This window comes from Spinacia oleracea, chromosome 1, assembly GCF_020520425.1.
Source record: "Spinacia oleracea cultivar Varoflay chromosome 1, BTI_SOV_V1, whole genome shotgun sequence".
NCBI classification, from domain to species: Eukaryota; Viridiplantae; Streptophyta; class Magnoliopsida; order Caryophyllales; family Amaranthaceae; genus Spinacia; species Spinacia oleracea.
In genome coordinates this window covers 72,720,829-72,732,665 of record NC_079487.1, presented here as the reverse complement: position 1 = coordinate 72,732,665, position 11,837 = coordinate 72,720,829, and the positions used below count along the sequence as shown (strand labels likewise).

Genomic DNA, 11,837 nt, shown 5'->3' with positions numbered 1-11,837 from the left:
CAATGTTACATGGGATGGAAAAACTCCCGGGGTCTTTAAGTTTAGGTGGAGACTTGTTTTGCAAATAAGCACTACATTCCTCAATGAAAGCTACAGTCTCTACCTCACAAAAAGCACGTTTCCTGGTCAAAATATCTTTCATGAATTTAGCATAAGCAGGTTCCTGTAAAATTAATTCAGTAAAAGGAACCGTTACCTGCAAATTTTTGACCACTTCCAAGAATCTGCCAAACTTCTTGTCTAGCTTATTCTTGAGTTGTCGGTTTGGGAAGGGGAGTGCAATAGGTGGTACTTGAATATCCGCCCCCTTCTTAACCTCAGTTGTAGTCTCATTCTCATTGACTACCTTTTCGGCTTCCTTTTCATCCATAACTATTTTCGGGATTTCCTCACTGACCAGATCACTAGCAGACACCCCGAAATCAACCTCAACCGGCATAGAAGGACCATCATAATCCCTACCACTCCTCAATGTAATTGCATTAGCAGTCTCCCTATTTTCGGGTTGTGAAGGAAATTGGTCTGGTGGCCTCCCTGCAATAGTAGTAGCCATCTGTGCCAACTGTGTATCAATGATCTTGTTGTGAGCAGTAAGAGCATCGATCTTTGCATCCATTTCACTTAGAGATTTTTGCATTTGTAGCATCATGTTTCTCATCTCTACTAGCATAGGGTCAGGCTGTGTGGTTTGAGGTGGTGGTGGTGGAGGTGATGTGTGTTGTCTAGGGAACCCAGGTGGTCCACTAGACTGTTGGTTGTAGTTGTTCCGTGGTTGGTAGGGTTGGTATGGTTGTTGTGGTGGATGTTGGACTTGATGAGGGTTCTGGATATTGTTGCTCCTGTAGGATAGTAGAGGGTTGTTTTTGTAGCCCTCATTGTAAGAGTTGGAGAATGGGTTATTTTGTTTGTAGGATTGAAATGCGTTACACTGTTCAACAGAGCTCCTACATTCCGGTGCATAATGACCAGACATTCCACAACTTTCACAAACAATAGCAGGTTGGGCACTCATAGCAGCTACACTAGCAGGTTGGGCAGATTGAGTATTGGCTGCTTGCATATTATCAAACTTATAGTGTAAAGCAGTCAATTGGGCAGTTAATTGTTCAATAGAATTTAAATCATGCTTACCACCCCTATTAGATAGACCTCTAGGATTTCCATACTGGGCATTGTGAATGGGTATTTCCTCAATCACCTCCATAGCTCTAGGCACCTCAAGTTGCATGAACCTCCCACTGGCAGCTGAATCCAACAAACATCTAGACTCATTGCCCAGACCATTATAAAACTGCTGAATCAAGAACCAATCTTCCAAACCATGGTGCGGGCATTCTCTTTGCAAATCCTTGAATCTCTCCCAGACCTCGAACAAACTCTCATCCGCTTGTTGTGAGATACCTAATATCTGACCCCTCAGACGAGCCGTTTTCTCGGGTGGAAAATATTTAACATAAAAAGCAAGATCCAAGGATTCCCAATTTGTGATTTTCAAAGCCGCCCGATTCAACCCATTAATCCACAATTTAGCTTTCCCACTCAAAGAGAACGGGAAAAGTATCTCCATAGTCTGCTTCGGAGTCAATCCCTTCTACTTGATGGTGGAACAATATTGGATAAAGGACTGAATGTGAAGATTCGGATCTTCACCTGGTTCCCCACCGTACTGGCGTCTCTCGATCATGTTAATCAATGCAGGCTCAATCTTGAAGGTCTCAGCTGCAATAGAAGGCATGATCGCCTTTGGTAGCATGGACAGACTTGGCTTAGAATAGTCTGTAAGCCGTGGGGTAGGTAGCGGTATCAGATTTTCGTCACCCATCTCTATCTCTGAAACTGAATCTGTATCTGAAGGAAAAAGATCGCCAATATTATGATCAGAATCAGAGTAATTCCCACACTGTGCAATGAAAGTTCTTCGTCTACGAAAGGTTCTTTTGGGCTCAGGATCGAATGGAGTAAGATTACTAGTACCTACGGTCCTGGGCATAGACAAAGACTACAAAACAATGTGAGATCCGGTCTCAAGGAACGTGAGTTCCTTGAGTAGTAACAAACAATAATCTAGAATAAGCAATCAACAACAGAAAATAAAACCGTTTCCCCGGCAACGGCGCCAAATTTGGCAGGCTAAAGTCGTATCACCTAATCAAAAATAACCTAAGGTCCACTAGCTAGGTAGCAAGGGAAGTCAGGATCGAATCCACAGGGAAACATGCGTTCTTTCTACTATCAATTAATTAATCTAGACTATTGTGAACAAAAGTTGGTTGATGGTTTGTATGCTAAGACTACGAACGATAATTAAACAAGAATGAATCAATATATTAAGGAATCTAGGGTATAGGTTCGCCAACAAATAATAATCCAGAACATTGAACAATCACGATAATCAACAAAGTAATTAATTAGACTAGCATGCTCTCTCAAGTCGATTCTAATCATAGACTTAGAATTAACGGGCTCACGCTACGTATTAACTCTAATTCCACCTATTGACACAAGCCTAAACATCAAATTGCATCTCTCGAATCTTAAATTGATATTGCATAACTACCACAATTAAACCTGCGGAAATGTAATTGTATAGTGAAATAAACCAATCAATAGGAATCAATTACAATGCCAACAATCATAATCATTCAATCATCCCTTCATATTATTCATGGATCCCCAACCCTAGAAATTAACTACTCAAGCATGTTGACAATAAACAAAGCAATAATCATAATTGAAAGCATTATTAAAGCAAGACAATGAATTGAAATAAGAAATAATACCTATTTGAAGAACAAAGGGAAGTGAAAGCTTGAATTTTTATTGAGAATTAAACTAAGTATTTTTGCATAAACTAGATAGAAAACTAGGCTAAGGAAAATAATACTAAGGTTCAATACTAGAAAATAAAGTGTCCTCTAAAAATAATTAAAGCTTGTTTATATAGTTTACCAAAATAAAGCCTAAAAAACGGAAAGTAAATGCGCGAAAAACTGCTGGAGGTTGGCGTCGCTTCGCCCGATCGGGCGATCCACTCGATAGTCGGCCCGATCGGGCCAAAATCCGCCCGATCGGGCGGTTTGTGAACTCTCCACATAGGCTCCAGGATGACCGCCCGATCCGGATCGGGCGAGCTGCGCCCGATATGGCGCGCGTTGATGAATCCAAATTGCCTAAATTCCGCCCGATGGTTGCATTTCGCCCTCGGCTTCCAGGGCGATTTGCAATCTTCAATGTAGCTCGCCCATATCACTGAGTCTAACTCTCGGGGCTCAACCATAAGCATCCAAGGCTCCCGAAAGTCGACGATGGAGGTCCCGAACTTCCTCGGGCTCATATAGTGGCCTAGATCAACATGAAACGAGTCTAAAAAGACCAATTTCTCATAATCAAACCTGAAACTCAAGGCACCCTCAATAACACACATTAGTACTAGAAACGGCTCCTAAGAGCACGTTTGACACATAAAAGTACTAAGGGACGGGGGTAAAAATACTATATAAAACATACATATCAACTCCCAATTCTTAAAAGTGTTCGTATACTTTCCCATATACATGCGGAAGAATAACGAACACTTGGGGGTAGAAGATCACATAAAATTCGCAAAATACGCGTGCTCCAAAATTTTCGTACACTTACTTCACCCTATTTCAAACATTACGATTCCACTCGAACATACTTGTTTGAAATCGGCATTCTAAGAAACCATTTTCTGGCTAAGAACTGCGCAAGACCTGATTCCAAATTAAATATATTTAAGGCGGATACGTAGGCAAGCCATGATTCGGTCCAACCAATTTGCAAAAATATTAAAGCCTATAGAATAACAAGAATAAAAAATAGAGTCCCTTATTGAAATTTAATTACTTGCAATCCAAGTCGAAAGAAAAATTTAAGTCAAAGGAAGAACCCAAGTCATCAAGATGCCAAAATGAGCACACATCGAAAAATAATAAGGGCACGTACCCTTGCCAGAAGGAGCACTCACACTCCTAGGCACTTAGCCAATACTCAAAAGATCATTTTGCCTCAATTGAATGGGGGCTAGCGCGAGCATCCATGACCTCTAAAGTACTCGACTTGACCCTCCCTAAAGCAAAGTAACTCACTCAAAGACCTTCCTTCACCACTAGACACAGTCATAATCGCCAACAAGTAGTAAAGGCAGTAAGCTTGCAATAAATAGGATTATTCTACGACATCGCCCCATCGTTCCTTCGAACGCAGGGCACCCATTCATGGTAATTCGAATGCTTGCTAATCCCCTTTGAAAAAATCAGACATTGTCAATAGGACTTGGCACTTAACCAAGGCTCACCCTACTTAGACATATGACACGGGCATCTAATATCGAAATCTGAAAGCATCATTAATGAGAAGACATAATAGCAACTGGGGGCTAAAAATTGAAATGAAAGAGCTAGGGAAAGAACTAAGTATACCTTGACCTTTTGTACAGACATACACCAAGTAAATCTAAGTCAATTTGAAAGCGGTTTATATTCCCGCAATTCTGGAAAAGATGGCCCTAAAAACCTAAAGCATGTGCCACACGGGCACAAGTAATATCTTGGCGCCTGCACCCTGGCTTCCAGCAAATCCTTAGACAGCATTCCGAAAATCGCAACAGTATTTTGATTCACTCATGTAACCCTGTACAAACCCTTCTATAAGTCAACTTACTTAGGAAACCTCGGATTGTACACAGTAGGACTCGGATTTCAAATAATTTTCAAAGACTTCTTCAAACATAATATAGTGTCGTTGGTTTAAGCTAAGTATGTGTTTATCTCGATGTTGCAAGTGAGTCAAAAAGATTTCTAAATATGATTATGGGTAAAGAAAGGCACCTAGCTTTTGGTCAAAGCACACTTCAACATGTGACTACCTTGACCATGGCAATGTCGCACAATACGACATTTACAAGAGAAGTAGCAAATCACTACTCGAACGTACCTCGCACTAAACGAGTCTGGTTCAAACTATTCATGATCCATGTCACCATGAATGCATAAAAACATATGCCAAGCATTATAGCACCCAGCCAATCCCGTAGCTACAATTGGGGACTTGAGAAAAACACTCTAAAAATGCTCGAAATGACGATTTTATCGCAAATTCTCGACGCTAATGCTATACACACATCATAGGGGCACAATCCTAAGGTTTGATCGTGTAAAACGAAACTTAGAATGGCTACAACCCCTCTCAAATTCTAAGCACTACTTAGAATGTATAAAGTCACCCCACTAACAAGGGTAACTGAAAATCGTGAGTCACCAAAACTCCGATCAAACTACTGTACATAACGCTCGCCCTACAAGCGCCCGTTACACAGTCTACGTCGTTCCAAAGCAAAAGCGAAAGAAAAATCAAGGATAAAAAAAAGAAAGAAACATCTATGAATCCTCGCATCGAACGAAGTAATAAGCCGTGCACACCCACGTAGAAGGTGCTACACTTGTTCGAGCACCTGAACGAGGCGTGATGAAGTACTCCAATGCAAAAAATAATAATGATATCCCAACACCTAGAGGAATGTTCTAAGACACGCTATTAGGCCACACAAGCCTACATCGCACCATAAGTTCAACCGTCCCACGGTACGAGTCTGAAAAAAAGAGTAAAGCATATTGCACTAATGCGGGTACGACCGAGAGTATGAGGAAAAGACTACTTATCGCCCAAATTCAAAATGCGAGCCACACGACTCCTACATTAAGGATTAAAGGTAGCAAAATATTACCTACCACGGAAGGGATAGCTCGCACCTACACGAGCGGGACCCCAAGGCATCTTTCTCGAAAGAACCTACAAAAATCGTATGCCAAAAGGAAGCATCCCAACATGCATACTTGGGGGCTCCAAGCTACAAAACGACCGTAGCAAAATTAAAAAAAAGTCTCAAAGCAAATGTTTGAACGATCAAAAGGACACGATGCTTGATCCCACTTCATGAATGGGCCTGAATCCTATCAAGCTTCTAAGCAAATTATTCAACATCAGTCATTGCTCAAAAAAAAATATATATGATTCAAGCGAACTGATTAATGGACCGCACGCAACGGCCATTCTATGAACGCTCGTTCGCACATACATTCTGACTATCGAACATTGACGAACACGTTCAAGAGAAAAAATATACAACAAGAGCGATCAAAGTCTTACGCCTCAAAGTATGTTCCTCGGGCCATATAGACTCGCCCAACTATTGCAATAACTGTACGCCTTAAGAGCAACAGTTCCTTTAAATAATCGCCCCAAAGCGACAAACACCGTAGTCCACCAATCGGCTACGGCTTCTCGAGAAACCATCACGATCACTCGACTCATTGTGATTTCTAATAAAATTCTACGTTCCAAAAAATAAAGAAAAACAAAAGAGAAGAGAATACGTAGAATTTCCAAGTGAAATAAACGAACGAACAAGAGGCCAACTGTGTCATCAAAAGACCAACCCAAACAATATTTTCAACGCCCCACCTGGGCGTGAATTATTTCAACGCCCAGGCTTGGGCGCCGAAAATGAGCCCAGGCCAAAAAAAGCCCTGACTTCTATAGGGTCCTGCCGTATCCATTCGACTCGAAAATTGCCGATTTCTTTACTGAAAGTCGCACCTCACGGCTTTGTTAAGAGTAGCACACCACTACAAAGATCGCTCGCACTTACGAGCATGATCCCAAACACGATCAAGGAAATTACAAAATGCGTATCCCCAAGGAACCTCTTTGACAAGAAATGACCGTCAAGCACGAATGCTTGGGGGCTCGAAAGAAAATATATATTTCAAAAGAGAGTATGCAAAGATAAAACAATATGTTGTGCGAAGTCCCGTGTTTGGATAATCTCAAAAGATAAAACCGGATTACGACCTCAAAACAAAGGTCGCCGTTGATACTTATACATAGTCCCCTAATCAAGGACCCAGGTAGTGGCAAAATTGAGCCGTAAAGACTAGCTCAAAACCATGAAAGATGATGACCACGAGACAATGGTCCGTCTAAGCACGTTGTCAACCCACATTTAGGTTGCAACTAAATCCGAGCATCCCTCGAAAGAAAAGAAAATTCTTCAAAAACAAAAAGAATAGGCTCGCCATCTTTAACCGGCGGGGTCTACGTCACAAACCGCGTAGGTCCTTATTTTCAAAAACATCAAAAACAGATTCGTCCACTTCTATCGGACGGGGCATTCACCCTTAGCGGACAGGCTCGCCCACCTTCAGCGGGCGGGGTCTGCATCACTAACCGCGCAGGTCCTCAGTTTTCGAAAATGAAATCTTCAAAAATACAAAACAGGCTCGCCATCTTCAGCCCGCGGGGTCTGCGTCACTAAACGCGCAGGTCCTCAGTTTTCGAAAATAAAATATTCAAAAACAAAAACAGGCTCGCCCACCTTCAGCGGGCGCGGTCTGCGCCACTAACCGCGCAGGTCCTTACTTGTTGCAGCGATAACTTTCCCCGGTTTATCTTTTTCCAAAAATCAAAAGATGGTTTATCTTTTTCCAAAAATCCAAAGATGGTTTATCTTTTTCCCAAAAATCAAAAGATGGTTTATCTTTTTCCAAAAATCAAAAGATGGTTTATCTTTTTCCAAAAATCAAAGGATGGTTTATCTTTTTCCGAAAATCAAAAGATGGTTTCCCTTTTCCAAAAATCAAAGGATTGGTTTTTCTGCTTTTCCAAAAAAGAGCGATGTGCTGGATTTTCCTTCGTTTTACGTCCTATAAAAACAAGGGGGTTTTCTCGTTTAGCTAACCCAGAAAATGAGATTCTTTAAAAACATTTTACCTCGTGATCGGGCTTGGCCAGGCCTGGTTACACTTTATAGCTTTGATTTCAAAAACGTCTGTAGATACTTCCAATGACAAAGTGAGGGAGTTTCTATACATCTGTAGGTATTTCCAATGACAAAGTGAGGGAGTTTCTCAGGCGGAATACTTTGGGAACATCAAGCCCAGCAAAGTAGGTGACAAAGAGGGACAAATCCACCCCTCTGCCATATACAACAGCACTCAAAAGTGGGGGCTTCAAGCCTAAATACCTTTCAAAGCCCAAGAAAAAGTGTTCTTCAACACTGGGCATGCATGGCTCCAACATAATGGGCCACCCCAATATAGCACTAAATTCCTCAGGGAGGGGACATACCTCATTATTTCCAAAGCGGAAGACATGATGATTTGGATCCCAAGCCTCCAGAGCAGCAAGAATGAAGTGTTAATCCAATTTTACGAACCGGAAAGAGACGAGCACCCCAAGATGCATGCCATCAAGCTCCCTTTTCTCCAATTTGCCTAGCGAACCAAGCCACGAGTTCAAGGCACTCTCAAAGGACACATCCATATTCTCTTTTCTTTTCGAGAGGAAGTAGTATGCAATGATAGCAGGGAAGGATTGATGCAAGAAGTGATCCAACAAGCTCCCTATTTATACAAGAGTCGGCTTGCACGACAGCTCACAGGCGCCAGGCGCCAAGCCTGCGCCAGGCGCAGGGGCCTGCACCGAAGGACGAGGCCACCGTCCTCTTTTATGACTCCGAGTACGCACTCTTTAGTGTTTCGGACAGCAGAGTACAACTTCCATTATTCAAGATTCCAACGCCGTAAGCCGCGCAATTTTAGGCAATGCGGATCAAGGCTTCGGGCAGATTTCGGATCAATTTCAAAATTCAAGCATTCTAGTCCTAGATCGGCGTCCTAAGTCGAGTCTGCATGTGCATAAGCAAGAGTTTAATATACTTTGACTTGCGCTTTTCCTAACCAAAAAACCTCAGTCAAAGTGGGGGCTTATAGTGGGTATATACACCCAAAAAATGGGGTAAATGTTTTCAAATTTTTAGCAAAATTCTCATGCATGCATCTAGCCACAAATTTCAAGGCACACACAACGCATACAATTCCAAATATTCAAACATACAAAATCCAATCTTCAAATATTTCAAACCAATTCAAGTTCAAAACCATACAACCATACAAAAATTCAAGTTTCAAACCATACAAATACAATCCAGCCTATACAAAATCAACCCAGGCAAGCTGGAACTCGCTACCATGCAGGGTCAGTCTGAGTCATCATCAACAGTGATATCAACCACAGGCGCCTTGTACCTGTTCCGCCTCCTAAGGCGCTCCAGATCCTGATCTAGCTCCGTCCCAAAGGTACTAGGATCCTGCTCCGAGATACGAAGTGTGCCAGTGGAGGGATGGACTCCCTGCTGAGGAGAGGAATACTGATAAGGCGGCGGCATCGCCATATACTGGTACGACCCAAACATCTGAGCCTGGCGCATCCTCTCCATCTCGGCATAGTAAGCCCAGGAATCTGCACCCCAAGGCTGAGGACCACTTCCTCCGAAGTAGTAACCAGGGGAAGAAACAAAGGGCCGTGAACTGCCTGCACCTCCAAACGAATGCCTGGTGGGATCAACATGTACAAAAGGGGAAGCTCCCCGCTCAGCATCAGAATGCCTCTAATGAGCACCAGCACCGGACCCCTGTCCCAGCTCCAAGCTCGATCCCTCCTGCCTCAAGGACGTCTCCGCCTGGGGTTCTCTGTCAACGGATCCTCTACGGTCTCGACGGCGCTCCTATACAAAATACAATTTCAAGAGTCAACATCCAAGTTTGGATTTCCAAAATACAAATTTCAAGATCGAGTAAGGCACCTCTCTGTCCCGGCCAGAAAGCTTCCGGGCCAGCTTGGCACAATGCCTCTTCCAGGAATCAAGCAAAAGCATCCAACGACGCACTCTCGCCCGAGGCGCCTGCATACAAAATTCAAGATCAAATTCCAAATACAAGATTACAATCAGTTTCAAGAAAGAGCAACAGTACTTACAGCAGCATAATGCTCAGGTACAACATCATACGATCTCCGGTGCGGAGGAGAAGCTACAGGGATGGTCTCTACCACCTCTTCCCCGCCCGAGTTCTCATAGCGGAGGATCCTATCAGCATGGGGAATGTCCTCAGGATCAACCTCCTCCTCCTACATACAATCATACAATCATCCAATCATACAAGAATACAAGAATACGAGAATACAAGAATACAAGATACAAGGTTCAAAAGCTCACCGGCAGTACGAAGCGTACTGGTGGAGCCAGCCTCCTCAGGAATTCGTCATAGCTCCCCTTCCTATGTACAAAATCCCTCCAAGAGCGGCAAACAGCATCGCCCCTAGCCTCCACATAGAGCCGAGACATCTCTTCATCCAACGCCAGCATGGACCCCGGTGGGTCCTTGGGGATAAGTCTATCCCCCGAATCGTGCTGAAGGGATACTCGCTCCCCTAGGTACCACATGTGGCGGTACACCCCTGCAAGCAAAACCCGCCGCCCAGACAAGAAATGGGCACGAGCAGCCGAGGCAGGTACAAGCGCATTGGCAATAGGACGCCACACCACCTACAAAGCAGACAACTCAGGCAACAATACACATACAAATACAAGAGAGCAAAACAGTACAGAAGATTAGGCAGGTACAAGCGCATTGGCAATAGGACGCCACACCACCTACAAAGCAGACAACTCAGGCAACAATACACATACAAATACAAGAGAGCAAAACAGTACAGAAGATTACCTCGGTAGCAGGTAGGACTCTCCAAGCTCTGCGGGAAGTCGCCAGAGGCACCCTAACGCGCACCGCTCCTATCCAAGAGGCAGCATACGGGTAAGCCGCATCTCTAGTACGATCTGGCGCCAAAGTTGGAAAGTGCTCATATATCCAAATCTTTCAAGAAGCAAGCAAAACATCAGTCAAGTTCAAATACAAACATACAACATACAAAGTACAAGGAGTCTTAAATACCTACAGCACACTCCACAGAGCAGCCATGCTCGGGTCGCTCCCCGGCGCAGTCCGGGAGGCCTGCTTCATCTCATACAAGAGGTGGCTATACGCCAAACCACCCCAGTTGTAGCTCAAAACAGCCCTCAAGTCCATCAGAAAGGACAGAAATCTGATGTGCACCAGACTGTTCCTGCTCGGGACCATCACTCTGGTTACCAAAACTAGGAGGAACAGCATAACTCTCTGCTCCGCAGACACACCTACACCGCATATAGCATCCACAATCGTCGTCACGGAGGCATGGGTCTCAGAAAAAGGAAGACCCGTGATCATAGCAAACTCAAAGGGGGTAATGGTGATCTCCCCCCATGACATTTGGAAAGTGTTGGTGGTATCCCACCACCGCTCCAACAAAGCCCACAGCCGGGGCTTGATCCTCGTTCTCCTCGAAGTGTCTCCCATGGCACGCCAGAAGTCAGCCAGGCCAGTCTGCGACCAAATCTCCATGGCTTCCTCATCAGCACGAAGGGCTTTAAAGGCCTTCTAAACCTCCACCAAGGACTAGAAAGTACGAAATGGCTTTCCATCGGCCTACGGGTGAACGAGGCAATTCCAAACCTATACAAGTACAAGATACAAACTCAAAACACAGTATAAGACTCACCAAGCCAGCGCGAGGCCGCTAAGACAAGTGCCACTCCGGCCGAAACACCAGGTCAGAAGGACTCCAACCAGTACCAGCAAAAATGGGCGCCTCCCAGGGAACCATACCCCTACCTGGCGTGTTTATTGTAGTTGCTTCATCATCCGAAGCATCCTCCTCAGCAGCTCGAACCGCAGACGATTCGGCAAGCTTTCTCCGAGTGTGACGAGGCATACTAAATCAAGTAAAGTACAAAATGTCAAAATTCTAAACTGGGGGCTATCCTATACTAGTCTATACAAAGTCAAAACAAATCCCCAGTGGACCTCTAGTTCAAAGTACAAGTTCAACACCAACACCTAGGCTACCCATGCCGAAGCAGGTATACAAGTTCAATACCA

The 11,837-nt window shown here is 43.9% G+C and overlaps 1 non-coding gene across 1 annotated transcript; it reads left to right on the top strand.

The window, feature by feature from the left end:
* Window positions 1-1,316: 1,316 nt before the first annotated feature.
* On the top strand, window positions 1,317-1,423 carry LOC130466470 (small nucleolar RNA R71). Its single transcript, XR_008926695.1, has one exon. It is a non-coding gene; the product is annotated as a small nucleolar RNA R71 (small nucleolar RNA).
* The last annotated feature ends 10,414 nt before the right edge of the window (window positions 1,424-11,837 follow it).